We start from the raw sequence: 15,793 nt of genomic DNA, 5'->3' as shown, positions 1-15,793 counted from the left end.
TTATTTTTTGTATTTTCAGATCTCCTTTCAAGTCAAAATGCCATAGGCAAAGAAGTTTGGTCTTTGCCATTATCACACATTTGCATAACCTGTTATATAACTCCTACTTTGTCATAAATGCTAATTAGCAGGGCTTTGCAAAGCTTCCAGAGGTTATCCTGATTTTGCTGATGAGGAAATTGGAGGTAAGATTTATTTGGGAACAGGAGTTTGAATCACACCAAATGGCGACAAAATGGTGGTTTCAGGACTTAGCACTCATGTTCTGGATTTGTTAGTTCTCTGTTTAAGTCTGGCTATTTGTTTTCTTTGGAAAGAGACCCAGAAGCCATGTCTCTTGAGGAGGCCGCTCCCTTGGCGCCTCTACTACTCAGGCCATATCGGCTGCTCTCCTCACCAGACAGGGAACCCCGCAAACCCATCCTGTTTTCTCCCAGGCTCCTGTTAGGTTTCTGTTCTCAGCTAGGGTTTGAGACCCTGCCCTCAGGAGGCTTTCTGAGCTGTGAAGTTCCCAGGACTTAATCATTCTCTTTGCCCTATGCTTGTTGCTTCCTGTGTTACTATTCTTCAAATGCATTCATGAGGAGCAGAAAACATGCCTTTTGTTTTTCTCTACCCTCCACCTCACCTGGAGTGTGCTGAACATAACTCCCCAACAACAATTCATAACCAAATGTTTATTTGATTCAGTTACCATCATCCCTCAGTAGGTCAATTATGTACGTGCCCAACCCACTGAAAATGAGTTCCATGTGTGGATCAGTCTACAGCTGCAGTCCAAGGCTAACTTTTTCTATAAAGTTCTCCAATTCTACTCTTCTAAACCGAGTGTTCCCATCTCTCATTCCAGAATATTTGAAATCAAGAACTCTATATTTGTGAATGTCCCCTGAGGATCTAGGGATAGCATCTTCTAAAGTCCTCGGGGGGTTCTGTGTGCTTGGCAAAGAATGTGAATGAGCCTGTCAGGAAGGCAACCATTAGCAGTAGATGGCTTTAGGGTGTTTGAGTAGGTGATGGAAAGTGAGAGGTCTGCTGGCAAGTAAAAGAATCTAGGCTGTGTTTAGAGAAAGAACTTGGGCTTTGCTTATATACCTTACTTTCGCCCCTTCTTTGGAGCTGATTTAGAAGGTGACAGGTTCCAGGAGCACCTGGGTGGCTCAGTAGGTTAATCCTCTGCCTTTGGCTCAGGTCGTGGACTCAGGTCATGATCTCAGGGTCCTGGGATCGAGCCACGCCTCACACTCTCTGCTCAGCAGGGAGCCTGCTTCCCTCTCTCTCTGCCCACTTGTGATCTTTCTCTCTTTGTCAAATAAATAGATAAAATCTTTAAAAAAAAAAGTGATAGGTTCTGCAGCACAGGTTCTGCAGCCAAGTAGAATTTGAATGTTTGTATTTTTCAAAATTAAGTCTTTGAAGAAAGCACCTTTATGATTTAGATTCATGATATATATCTTTTTAGACTAAATGATATTATCATCTCAGCTATTTTGCTATAATTTGACCTTTCTACTCTATGTAGGTAGCTCTGCTAAAATAATCCTGGAAGCACAGGATAAATTGATGTTTTTGTATTTTTCTTATTTTGGAGGTTCCCTTTTTTTTTTCTCTCTCCCCCATTTTATACTGAATGAAGGAGGGTTTCCATTAATTGAACAGAAGCATTTGCTATTATGGATTGATGGACTTTGTCTTTCTCTTGAAGAAAACTTTGAAAAAGAAAGTAGAAGAGGGAAATCTTCTGCCCCTAACAAATTGGTCATGCCGGGGTAAAGGAATGCTGCTCTTTCAACACATCAGGACCAGTAGGACTAGCTGTGAGGATGAGCTGGTGGTGACATCCATCATCCTTTGATTACCAGAGTGGGCAGAGTGATGTCATTTCTTCAATGTATCACAGAAAATTTATGGGAAAAACAAAAAGGGAGAAAAATCTACAGTACCCAATGAACTGTTAAGGTACATAGCATCTGGTCCATTATTAATGCTTTATTTAAATCTTTTAATAGACACTGATTATTATCATTGCGCCATACTCAGAAAGAACAGGAAATGAGAGTGAGCTTCCCCGATGACCTTATGTATCTGCAGAAAATAACCACCTTCGCACCCTTTTCGTTGTGTCAAATGAATCACTGAACTGTTAGACCACAACTTTAGGCAACAGGCAGCTTCTTATGAAGTAGGAGGCTGAAATCTTCAGAAGACTATTTCTTCTAAGCCGGAAAGGGAGGCTAGAGTGTTGATTTGACCACCCACTAAGACTAATAGCTTATCTTTCTACCTTCTGGTGCAAAAGGAAATTCAAAAAAAGGACTAAAGAGAAGATTGTGTTTTGTTTAGTTTTTAGATTTATTTATTTGAGAGAGAGAGAGAGAACATGCTACAGAATGTATCCACACATGGTGAGAGAGGCAGAGAGAGAGAACCCCCAGGTAGCTCCCTGCTGAGCTGGGATCCCAACCCTGGGCTCAATCCCAGGACCCTGAGATCATGACTTGAACTAAAACCAAGAGTCAGATTCTCAAAAGACTGAGCCACCCAGGTGCCCCGAGAGGACTATTCTTTTTTTTTTTTTTTTTTTTAAAAAGATTTTATTTATTTTATTTTATTTGACAGACGGAGATCACAAGTAGGCAGAGAGGCAGGCAGAGAGAGAGGGGAAGAAGCAGGCTCCCTGCTGAGCAAAGAGCTCGATGTGGGGCTCGATCCCAGGACCCTGGGATCATGACCTGAGCCGAAGGCAGAGGCTTTAACCCACTGAGCCACCCAGGCGCCCCGAGAGGACTATTCTTAAGAGGAGAATAGGAACTACCAAGCAGCAGAAACCAAAATATCTTTAATTGATCCTGTTAAGAGTTCCCTGTTGTCAGGGGAGGGGGCTACTGAAACTTGGTGTGAGGCATTCCACATCCTGTCACTATAGATGCTGCCATCAGAAGCCATCAGAAGCAAAAATGTCTACTGAGTCCCTCCTACAGGAATAGAGAAGGAGGTCATCTTTCATCACAAGCTGCTTGCTTCACTTATGCCCCAGATAAATCTGCTTGTTGATTTATTAAAAAAAAAAAAAAAGAATAACCAGAAAGAAAGCTGAGGATAACTTGCCAGATTCACATGGTCCTTTAGGAATATGCCCATTTCAATATCCCCGTGTTTTGAGATTACAGTTGCTGGATTCAACAAGCATCTATTTATGGATAGTCTAATGTTTATCACCTCTTGTTGGCTCTACAAACACTAGTCAGATGAAAAAGAGATGGTTCTCACATCCCCAAATCTTTTAATATTTTTGAAAAGAGAAACTATGAGAATGAAATATTAGGCCTGTATAAAGAAAATAATAATAATAGCAAGCCTTTACATGGTTCCTCCTGGGTGCTGTGGCCTGTTGCAAGTGGTTGACGTATATTTACTCATTTGATTCTCACAGCAACCCTTGAGGCAGGTGATAGTATTATTTATGTTTGTTAGATAAGGGAACTCAAGCATGGATCGGTTGGAAGGTTGAAATAAATTATCAAAGCTTTCATGATAGAAGCAGCACCCCAGATACATACACACACACATGCATGCACACACACACACGCACACACACGCGCACACATGCATGCACGCACATTTTTAAGTAAAGCCAGTCATCTGAGACTCTGATTCAAACCCCTTGCTTACACTCCCCTGTCATACAGAACCCAATCCAACCCTCCACGTGGGCTTACTGAGCCTCCAAGCTTGCTGCTGCCCACTCCTCGGAGCTCTTCCAGCCCCGCCTCTTCCTATCTACCTCTCCTTATTGCCACTGGCCTTTCTTCTCTGGAAATGCCCCATGCTCATTATCTCTTCCAGTCTTTGCATTTGTTATTCCACCTGGGAGGCTCATACCCTAGGGCCATGTGCGGCTCACTATTCAAAATTCGTATCTCTGCCCAGATATCACCTCCCCGGACACAATCTGCAATGGTCATCTCACTGTTCATTCCCTTACTGCCTTATTGTTTGTTTAAGTGATGTTTATCAGTATCTGATGATTCATAATTTATGTGTTTGTTTATTGTCACTGCCATTAGACTATAAGCCCTAACAGGGTAGGGATTGCATCCGTTTTGTTCACTGCTACCATCCCCAGTGACAAGAACACAGCCGAGCTCATTATCGGTGCCAATATAATATTTGGTAAATGAAGAAATGAACAAATTGATAATCTATCACCTTGGGGAAGATAAACATTTTGTCGAGGTAAAAATACGTTTTAAAAGAGGTTGTTATTTTTATCTCTCTCCCCCTATTCTTATGTTTTTCAGCACAACCTAAAAGAATTCTGCCAGGGGCTTGCTTGATGGTTGCACAAGGGCTAGAAGCCACTGACTTTCCAAATCAAGAATTAAAGGATAACTTTTCAACAGTGAAAATGTCTAATTTTTGTTCATGATAATAGCCCTTAGAGGTTTGTGACTAGGAAGTGGATATGATGATGAAATGTATATCCAGAGGGATCCTCACTAAAATGAAGTCTCCACCCAGAAAGATCTAATAAATCAATATTCAAGGTGACTCTGGCTCAGATAAGTATGCCTTCTGTTCTAGAACAGGGGCAACAACATCCAGTACTGTAGTGCATGGGGAAGGAGAGAAGTTCGGATGCCAGCTTCTCCCTTGTTCATGTAGAAATGCCTATGCAGATGCTAGACCTCATCTGTAGAAATAATACATCATGATTATTACGCATGCCTTGCCCTCTTAGCCCACTGTCACCCATGCTGATGAGGTAACTGAAAACAACAGTCTTTGAGTCCTTTAGGAATACGCCCTTAAGATATCATGGAGATTTTCTCCAATGGAACTGCCATGGTCACGGTCCCACTCTTCCAAGACAGAACCAAAGCCAAGACAGTGACTTGGCAGGACACGTGGCAAAATCTTAAAGAAGATTCCCAAAGAATGGCAGGGACTCTTGGGGTTATTCTGTATAAACTGAAGCTCTCCCCCTGAGACAGGCTGGGGGTTTCCTATAGTGGAATGCCACAGACCTGATAGAATTAGAGCAGTTTACTCAAACAAGAATGGGTGAGACCGTCCCTTTCCAATCTCACTAAAAGCGCCTCCTGATTCTCCCCATACCTGAAGTTATTTATGAAAGGGAAATCAAACATGCTGGCAAAACAGTAGAAAACAAAATTAAACAGAGCCTCCAGTCCTGGAATGTGTCGCATTTTGAGGAACTGCGTCTTTCTCTCTCTAGGATGACCCAACCATGTGGCCACCCTAAGATGCAAGTCATTTGATCCTTCTTATTTCATTAATTTTCAATTAATACGCTGCTCTTCCTTTTGAGAAATCTGGGTGAAGGCAGCACTGAAATCCTATGCAATTGGACCCAAACACAGCCAGTATCCCTCACTGACATTCCTCCCTGTGGGATATTGGGAAATCTCCCTGAATAATGCCTAATGGGAGCCACGGTTCGGATGACTCTGAAAGTGCATTAAAGATGGCTGAGGCAGCTCAAGACCATGCTGAGGCTCTCTGGTCTCGGCTGTTTGGCTTAAGGATTTGAGGAAGCAAATAGAAGCAGCTGCGCTAAGGATTTTCTGCAATTATGTTCATGCAGATTCTGGAAGTTGCTTATTAGGTCTGTCACTTTCAATCCATCTGGTATTTTCATGTTCAAGTAGTATTGTGAGTTGCTCAGTGGGGTCAGTGGTTTTCCTTTTACCTGCTAGACAGCCCCGCACAACCGTAAAGGCTTATCTGCTGGAGGCAGGATGCACAATTTGGCTGCCTACTGCACAGCACATGAATTTTTGATTTGTCTGTGTGAGACAGCACAGACACCTCTTAGGAGTTCCAGTTTGGACCAGTTCAAGATTTAGGTAACATTCCCAAATGGTTCTGGGCTTATTTATTTTTTACTTTTATTTCTTTGCATGTGTACTTTCCTCCAGTGGCTTATGTAACACAAAAACCAAATCTAAGTGCTATGGAAAGCTAGCTATTTCCGTTTTATTTTATCACCTGTCTGGTATTGATTCAGAAAGTTACAGACTAAATTAGGTGGTATCCCTGGGATAGGGCTTGACACATTCAGACTTCTGCCATATTTAAGGGCTCTCAGTAATAAAGACCATAGCTGATCCCTAAGAATCTGCTAATTTTCAAAACTATTCTCTCTTCTACATTTCTCCCCAAAGTGCTTTTAGAGCATCAATCTTCATTTGGGTGGAGGAAAACTGAATTCAAAGACATTCAGAAAAATTCCGCATGGGTACTGCACATGCGTCTCTTCCCACCACTTCCTTTCTTTCTCACCCTAGTACCTCAGTTTGCCATAAATTTTCAACGCAGGTTTGGCTAGGCACTTATTTGGAAATTTTGTATCTCTTCTTCCTTGACACTCACTTGGTAACTATGATTATGCTACGTCATACCATATCCTCGGGATTATGCAATTATGAGAACTTCCAACTCCCAGGCTTAATCCTTAATATTTTATGTACTTTTATTTATTTATTTATTTATTTATTTATTTTTTGTATTTTCAGCCAACTTCTTGAGACTTTGAGAACTCTTTTTTTTTTTCCCCCTCCAATTAGACATAGAAGGGGTCTGGGCCAGAGTTCATTGGTTTTCATGGGTTTATTTTATTTATGTTACCTCACTTATACTCAGAGTTTAAATCTGCTAAAAGATGATAACCAGAAATGCCCTGTACTTCTTATAACATATACTAAAATAGTGCTAGAGCAGGGAGAGAGGTTGATTTAGGAGGATGGAGTGGCTGCTTATTTTCTTTTATGTTGGCGATTGTGAAGTGGGTCCTGCAAACATACACCGTCTGGCTCGTGCATTTTGCCAGATGGTTTCCATGCTCTCCTTCCCAACAGGGGTGGGGATACACGGGGTGGGGAACTGGAGTGCAGGGAAAGTGACTCCTTTACTTATCACAGTGCTGCTTGGAAAGAAAACAAAACAAAACAAAACAAAACAGCTCGCACAATTGGTGGTGATTTCAGTGAAACACTGGTGAAGCTTTTGCTTCTCAAAACCGTGGTTACCGTGAAGTATTTCTGGATGATCGTATGATGTATGCTTAGATGAGGCCTCTCATTTGACCTACAGGGCTACAGAATCCGGAAATAACTGTAGCCAGTTTACTGGTAAAAGAAAAAGAGAGAAAATGGTTTATTTTAACGTAATGTTGAAGTCCTTGAAACTTGAGGCTGGAGAGAACTGAAATTCCTCTCTGTCAAGTCTATGAGCTAAATCCCAAACATCCCCAAATCTTCCTTATCCAATCTACAAAGCATATCCCTCATCCGGAGCTACACGATGGAACTTAATTTTAACCAGAACAGGACACGGAGCGGCATGGTGAATGAAAGGTACACTGTGTATGCACTCTTTCAGAGTTCAGGACAAGAACTCATGCTTCCCGAGAATAAAGTCCATCAAGTTCTGTAGCTTCCTCTCTACCTTAATGGAAAGGAGGTAAGTATGACGGCCGTCTCTGGCATTCAAGCTCCACCAACTGATGTCTGGCAGCCACTTTGGTTTTACTTGAAAAGCATCAAATATTGGAAGAGCATTTGATAATATTTGATTGGCTTATTGTAAAGTCTTATTTTTATCATCTCACACACACACACACACACACACACATGCACACACTTGAATGTGCTCATTCAACATGAGCATCCCGAGGATTTGATAATTTGATAAGATTAGAGTGAAAGCCAAAAAAAAAAAAAAGGCATGAGATCCAATGGTAGAGAATTGATGATTTCCTACTGAAACGAACAACCTGATGCAGTTTTTTCCTTTGATCTCACTGTTGCAAGAGGCATGACAATCTACTCATATGTAAAATATTCTTTTAAAAAATTAGTAAATACTAGTTTCTGCTTCTGGAAATACAGAGTAGATGTACTTTTTCTTATTCCTCCTGTTGGAATCCCTGAGCATTATATATAAAACAAACATAAGAAGATTGTGATAGAACAATTAGAAAATCAGCAAGGATACAGAGGAACTTAACAACACCAACAACCAACAGATATTTTATAGAACAGTCCACTCAACAACAACAACGGAATACACGTTTTTTTCAAGTACCTTGGAACATATATAAAGATAGTCTATATCTCATGGCTAAAATGAATTTTGATAAATTTAAAAGAATTAAAATTATACAAAGTGTGGTTTCTAGTCACAATACAATCAAACTAAAATCAGTATCAGAAAGATAAGAAATATCCAAACATGTTGAAAGTAAATAGCCCAGTTCTAAATAATCTGTACACTATGAGGAAGACCAAAAGGAAATTTAAAAAAATACTGAACTGAAAGAAAATTAAAGATAGCATCAAAACTTATGGGACACAGATAAAGCAGTGAAGAGAGGGAAATTTATAGCACTAAATGAATACATTACAAATGAGGAAAAGTCTCAAATCAATAAATTAATTTCTCACCTCAAGAATCTAGGAATAGCAGAACAAAATAAACCTAAAGCAAGTAAAAGATAAAAAGAAAGATAAAGCATCGATAGCACTGAAATTAGAATTAGAAAAATAACAGAGCTTTATAAAAAGATTAGTAAAAGTAGAAGTTGTCGAGGAAGACTGATAAAGAAAAGCAGTGTGCAAATTACCAATATTGGAAATGAAATGGGGGACATCACTACTGACTGTGCAGACATTGAAAGGGCAATAAGGAAATACTATGAACAATTTTACACACATATATTTGATAATTTAGATGAAATGGACCACTTCTTCGAAAAAGGATAACTAGCACAATTCACCCACATGAAATAGTTTGAATAGCTCTATACTTATGAAAGAAATGAATGTATAATTTTAAAACTCATAAAAGAGAAGTCTCCAGGACCAGAGAGTTTCACTGGAGAAATATCAAAACCAAATATGGAAAAAATGATTAATATCAATTCTACAAAATATCTTCCAAACAGGAGAAAACACTTCTTAATTCTTTTCCTAAAGCTAGCATTATCATTATACCCAAATCAGACAAAAGATAATTCATAAAAAAAAACCCTGCAAACCAATATACCTCATGATTATAGATATAAAAATCCTTAATAAAATATTAGCAAATGGAATTCAGCAGTATATATAAAAATTTTACACGAAGACTAAGTGGAGTTCATCCCAGGGATACAAACCTGATTAAATATTTGAAAATGTAACACAATAAAAAGAAAAAAAAGAAAAGAAAATCAATTAATGGAATTTCTCCTATTAGTGGACAGAAGAAGGAAAATAAGGTAATACCAACCGATGTGGAAAAAAAACCCATCAATCATTTTTGATAAAAATTCTTACAAAAACAGGAATAGAGGTAACTTCCTTACTTGATAAGGAGCATCATGAAAAATGCACAACATACATTATACTTTTTTAAAAATTTAAATTCAAGTTAGTTAACATACAGAGTATTATTAGTTTCAAGGTAGAGTTTAGTGATTCATCAGTTGCATATAACACCCAGGGCTCATTACATCAAATGCCCTACTTAATGCCCTTCACCCAATTACCCATCCTCCCACACCCATTATACTTAATCATTAAATAATAAATGCTTCCCCCCAAAGGTCAGTAGCAAGACAAAGAGGTGTTCTCTCCATTTTTTTCAATATAGTGCTAGAAATTTTGTCAGCTCATTAAGGCAAGAAAGGGAAATAAAAACATGCAGATCCGAATGGAAGAAATACAAGTGCCCTATTTACAGATGACATGATTATTTACATAGAAAACTCCCAGGAATCTACAGAAACACCTAGAGCCATTGAGTTCAGCAAGATTGCAGGATACAAGAGAAAAATATAAAAATCAATAATATTTGTATATATAACAATGAACATTGGGGAACCAGAATTAAAAATATATTTGTAATTGTTAAAAAAAAAACAACTTTCAAATAGATGCATATCAAATAGATGCAAAACACTTACAGGACTTTATGCTGAAAGCTGTACAATGCTGATGAAAGGCTGAATGAGAAGAAATCAGAAAGGGAGATGAACCTTGAGAGACTCTAGACTCCAGGAAACAAACTGAGGGTTACAGAGGGGAGGTGGGTGGGGGATGTGGTAACTGGTGATGGTCATTAAAGAGGGTCCATGACATGATGAGCACTGGGTGATATACTCAATTAATGAATCACTGAACATTGTATCAGAAACAAATGAGGTACTATAACATGGCTAATGAATTTAAATTAAAAAAATTTATAAACAAAACAAAACAAAAAACAACAAAAAAGAAAGACTTTCAAGGAAGATCTAAATAAATAGAGAGACATTCTATGTTCAAGGACTGGAAGATGAAATAGTAAAGATGCCAATTCTCCCCAAGTTGGTATATAGGTTGAATGCAATTGCTATCAAAACCACTGTGTGTGTGTGTGTGTGTGTGAGTGTGTGTGTATGCGTGTGTGTGTGTATAAAGGCAATATAATTCTAAAACTTATGTAGAAAAGTAAAGGAAATAGAATACCTGAAACAATACTGAAAAAGAAGCATTCAGTGAGAGGAAGCAAGCTAACTGATTACAAGACTTATTACATAGATTAAGTGATACAGATAGAGGAACAGACACATGGATCAATGGAAAAGAAAAGAGAACCCAGAAAGAGAACCACACAAATATGCCCAATTGATTTTGATAGAGATGCAAAAGCATTCAATGGAAAAAAGATACTGTTTTAAACAAATTGTGGTAGAGCAATTAAATATCCATAGACAAAAAAAAAAAAAAAAAAGAGGAAGAAGAAGAAAAGAAAAAAACCTTGACCTAAATCTTACATCTTGTACAAAAATTAACTCAGAATAGATTACAGGCTTAAATATAATACTACCTAAAACTATAAAACTTTCAGAAAAAAATACAAGAGAAAATCTTCAGGATCTAAGGTTAGGCAAATATTTTAAAAATTTTTTAAATTATTTTTGTATTTTTTAGGTAACAAATTCTTAAGACTTGACACCAAAAGCCTGATCTATGAAAGGAGAAAAATGCATTGGAATTTATCAAAATCTAAAATTTTGTTTTGTAAAAGATATGTTAAGAAAATGAAGTGACAAGTTTTAGAGTGGGAGAAAATCTTTGCAAACCACCTATCCAACAAAAGTTATTATCTAGAGTGTATAAAGGACTCTCAAAACTCAACAGCAAAAAAACAAAAAAAAAAAAAAAAGAAAGAAAAGAAAAAATCTAAAAATTTTAAGGTGGGCAAAATATGAAGAGACAATTCATGGCAGAGGATATGCAGATGCCCGATAAACACATGAAATGATATTTAACACCATTATCCAGTAGAAAAATGCAAATTAAAACCACAAGGGGATATCACCATACACCTATCAGAATAACTGAAATTTAAAAAAAAAATAGTGACGAAATCAAATGTTGGTAGGAATACAAAGAAACTGGGTTACTCATACATTGCTATACATTGGTAATGGAAATGCAAAATGGTACAGCCAGTATGGAAAATTTAGGCTTTTCTTAAAGAAAACAAACAAAACTCTAAAAGCCCCGCAAAATAAGACATAAGTACCACAAAACCCATTGCACTCCCAGGTATTTATCATAGAAAATGAAAACTGAATTTACATAAAAAGTGTACAGAAATGTTTATGGAAGCTTCATTCATAAGATCCCCAAACTGGAAACAATGCAGATGTTTTTCAGGGCTTAACAGCTAAACTGTGGTACAGGGTGCACAGAGAATGAGTACTTACTCAGCAATAAAAAGGGAGAAACTATTGATAAATGCAAACCTGTTAGAATCTCCAGAGAACTCTGCTTAGTAAAATAAGCCAGTCCTCAAAGGTTATATACTGTGTGATTCCGTTTATACAATATTCCTTGACATGATATGGAGAACAGACTAATGGTTGTCTGGGGTTAAGGAAGGGACTGAGGGAAGTGGGTATGGATATAAAAGGCCACCAAGGGAGATCGTGGTTGTGATATTGTACTATAGTATTGTAAGATGTTGCCCTTGGAGGAAACTGAGTAGAGGATACTCGGGGTCTCTCTGTGTTATTTTTCACAACTGTATGTAAATCTACAACAATCTCGATTAAAGGATCCATGAACTCATTTAAAGTTTAAACTATAAAAAAACTAAGTGAATAGGGTAATAATGCTTCAGACAACAGAGGGAAATAGAGCCTACCCCAAAATGCCACATCATTCTTATGTAGTGCCCAAATGAGACTTGAGATAGCCAAGAAGCTACAATGTACAGGGTCTACTTCCCATGAATCAGTGTAACGGAGATGCTGTTTCCTTTTTTAGTTTACATGATGAAGTCATCTTTCTTTTAAAGATTTTATTTATTTATTTGACAGAGAAAGATCACAAATAGAGAGGCAGGCAGAGAGAGAGAGAGAGAGAGAGAGAGAGAAGCAGGCTCACTGCTGAGCAGAGAGCCGATCCGGAACTTGATCCCAGGACCCTGAGATCATGACCTGAGCCAAAGGCAGCAGCTTAACCCACTGAACCACCCAGGCACCCATGATGAGGTCATATTTCACCCTCATGTCTCATGGAATCTACACGGAGCCGACTTTGCCCTACCTGAATACATGACTCTCTCTTGCCCTATGTCACGGTTCCTACTACTGCCATTAATGGTTCAGGGATGCACATTTCTGCACAGCATCGTCCCAGCCTGTTGGCCTTTAAAGGACCCACATTAGGATTCTTTCCCTTCCATTCCCACCATAGCCCAATTTAAACTGTCAATCCAAACAACTAAGCAAATCCATCACAACACTAAGCAATCCGGTGTGAATGACCAGTTTTAACCCTCCTTCTGGATGTCTTATACTTTATAAGGAGCAACAACGACTTATATGACTCTGCAATTGGTAGAATGCTTGGGGGTGATCAGTTGTCCATATGTGGGCGGTGCCTGTGAAGGAGCAGGAGCCTCTGTTTGACTTCTCCCTCTGGATTTTCATGAAGGAGAATGAAGCAGGGCTAGTAAAATACCAAGGCATATGTTTGGACTGCCCTTTCTTCTCCAACTCTCTCCCATCTCCCTGGGGTCCTTCTCTAACGAGACCATTAATTGTGTTACACTATTTTGTTTGTAAATGTCCTTTTTAATGAAACGAGTTAATCAAATTTTAGCGGGAAATCCCTACCTCCTAATTTTGTATGAACTTAACACTCTCACTTGTTACCCAGTGCTGTCCATCAGCGTGCCTCTGTGTTAGCCGTTATTTCGTGATGAGAAAGAGGGCAGAGGAATGTAAAGTCTGAGTCTTCTCTGCAGAATAATCCTTGCCAAAAAGGCATTGTCCTGTGAACTCAAAACGAATTCTGTGCTAGATTTATCTAGTTCCTTTTACCCAAATGCTGTTTCCTTCTCTATGTCATGCTTTCTTTCCTAGCTTTTAGTCTTTCTTCAACCACGGGCAGTCAAAGCTCTTCCCCTAGCAGTTGAGCTCAAACAGTTCTCTTGGTCAAACCCAAGAGATTTGGCCCAGCCTTAGCACTATTAGCCCATCTGTGATTTCGGCCTGACCACCCACCTCCTTACTTTTGACATTCTCTTTCCCTGATTGCATGAATGCTGCCTGACTCATTCTCCTTAAGATGGGGCTATAAACTGTGGGGTCCTAATTTGCCTTTGGATGGGTCACCGGCATTTCAAACCTAACATGTCCGCCTCTGAGCTGCTGATAGTAACACAAATCTGCTTTCCCATTTCAGCTAATGACGATCCCAATCTTCCACTCGTTCAGACCAAAAACTTGGGGCATTCCTTGACCCCCTCTTCTGCTCTCCCCTTACATCTGGTCCATAAATAAACCCTCCTTGCTTTTCTTCAAAATATATCTAGAATTTGAGCACCTCTTCCAACTCCATCATCACCCGCCATGGGTGTGACTTTCACCATATGTCTCTATCACTGCTGATAGTCACCTGTCTCTGTTTCTGTCCTTGACTCTTATCTCTTAACTTTCAACAGAAAAGCCAGCCAGCATGATTATGGTAAATTGTAGCAGGTCACTCTGCTAGCAGTTAAGAGCTTCCTGTCTTGTTTAGAGTAAAAGCCTGATCTTATAATAGTTTGCCCAACAGGCTCACTCTTACATCATCCTTCATTTTGACCTATCCCCACTGGCCTCCTTGGTCCTCTTGGTCATGCCCAGCAGACGCCTGCTTCAGACCCTCATGCTTGCCTTTGGTTTCCTCTGTCTGAATGCTCTTTCAAGGGAACAGCATGGCTGATTTCCTCATGTCAGGCTCCAGCAGGTTACCTGAGGTCCTCCCCTACCACCTGCAGAGAAACTGAAAGACCTCATCCTAAACACTTCATCTCTCCCATTCTTATTTTGCTATCAGCAGTCCTTATGTCACATGGAATATATTTGACTTACTCTTAGTGCCTTTCTCTTCTACCAGGCTGTGAGTTCAGTGGGCAGATGTTTTTGTTTTTTCCTCACTCTGTTTTCAGCACCAAGACTAGTGCCTGGCACACAGATTCAAAATAATTATTTCTATGTGAACTGAATGATTATTCTGTCTTTGCGTCTCTTCATTTCTCTCTCTGCCCCTTGGTTGTGTCCTCTCCATTCTTGGCTATTCCTTCCTTCTTCTGCTTCATAAATGTAGGTATGTCCCAAGAATTTCTCCTGGGCTCTCTCATCTTTTCTTTATTATGTTCCTTTTCCCCTTCCTTTTTCCTTCTACCTGCTTCCTTTGGCCACTGATCCCTGACTCCAAGGTACAGTCATCTCTCCTTCCCTCTTCCACTTCTCACAGGCCTCCAACTATCATTAGGGGTGCTGCACATCTAGATCCTGGAGGGCAAGAGAAACAAGGGGACAGGTGGCATGGATGCAGAGATGATTATAGTATTGTTTATCATAAAGGCTTGAGTTTGCATCTTGAGTTATAGAAATAAGTTTATATGTTCTCTTTCCTTTTGTCTGATAACCCTCTTAGGGGCAAGAATCATACGTTTTCATGTTTGTCTTCATCTATCCTTCCCTCCCTCTAGTAATCCATCCATGCGTTCACCAAGAGATATGTGCTGGGTACCCACTATGTTCAAGGTCTTTTTTTTTTTTTTTTAAGATTTTTATTTATTTATTTGATAGAGATCACAAGCAGGCACAGAGGCAGGCAGAGGGAGAGAGGAGGAAGCAGGCTCCCTGCTGAGCAGAGAGCCCGATGAGGGGCTTAATCCCAGGACCCTGGGATCATGACCTGAGCCGAAGGCAGAGGCTTTAACCCACTGAGCCACCCAGGTGCCCCTATTTGAGGTCTTTTTCCAAGCCTCTGGGAATGCAAGGTTTAAGTAGGTAAAAACTGAGATGGCATTAGAGCAATCAGAAGAGCTCAAAGGTTTCAAGCTGTGAAAATCAGGGACACAGTGAAGAAGAAACCAATTAGGAGACTACTATTTTACTCTAGGCAAGATATTAAGGTAGTTTCTAAAGGAGAGAAAATATGAAGGGAAACAAGTAGCCAGATGTGAGAGAGATCCAATGAACGACTTACCTAGGATAGTCAGTCATTCAATAGTATTTACTGAATGAATGAAGAAACTTGATTTGTCATAGAAGGAAAGAGTGACTTCTAAGAATATAGGACTTGAAGTTGCACAGATCTGGCTTTAAATTCCCCCAAGCTCATCTGTTTGCTAGCTGTATGGCTGTGGGCAAACTATTTAATCTCTCCAAGTCTTAGTTTCCTTAGCTGGAGGTATGGGCAAAATCCACCTCATAGGGTTTTTTCAAGGATTAAAT

The sequence above is a fragment of the Mustela nigripes genome, chromosome 6 (genome assembly GCF_022355385.1).
Source record: "Mustela nigripes isolate SB6536 chromosome 6, MUSNIG.SB6536, whole genome shotgun sequence".
Taxonomy (NCBI): Eukaryota; Metazoa; Chordata; class Mammalia; order Carnivora; family Mustelidae; genus Mustela; species Mustela nigripes.
The sequence above is the reverse complement of the archived record's forward strand: the minus strand, read 5'-3'. Positions refer to the sequence as shown.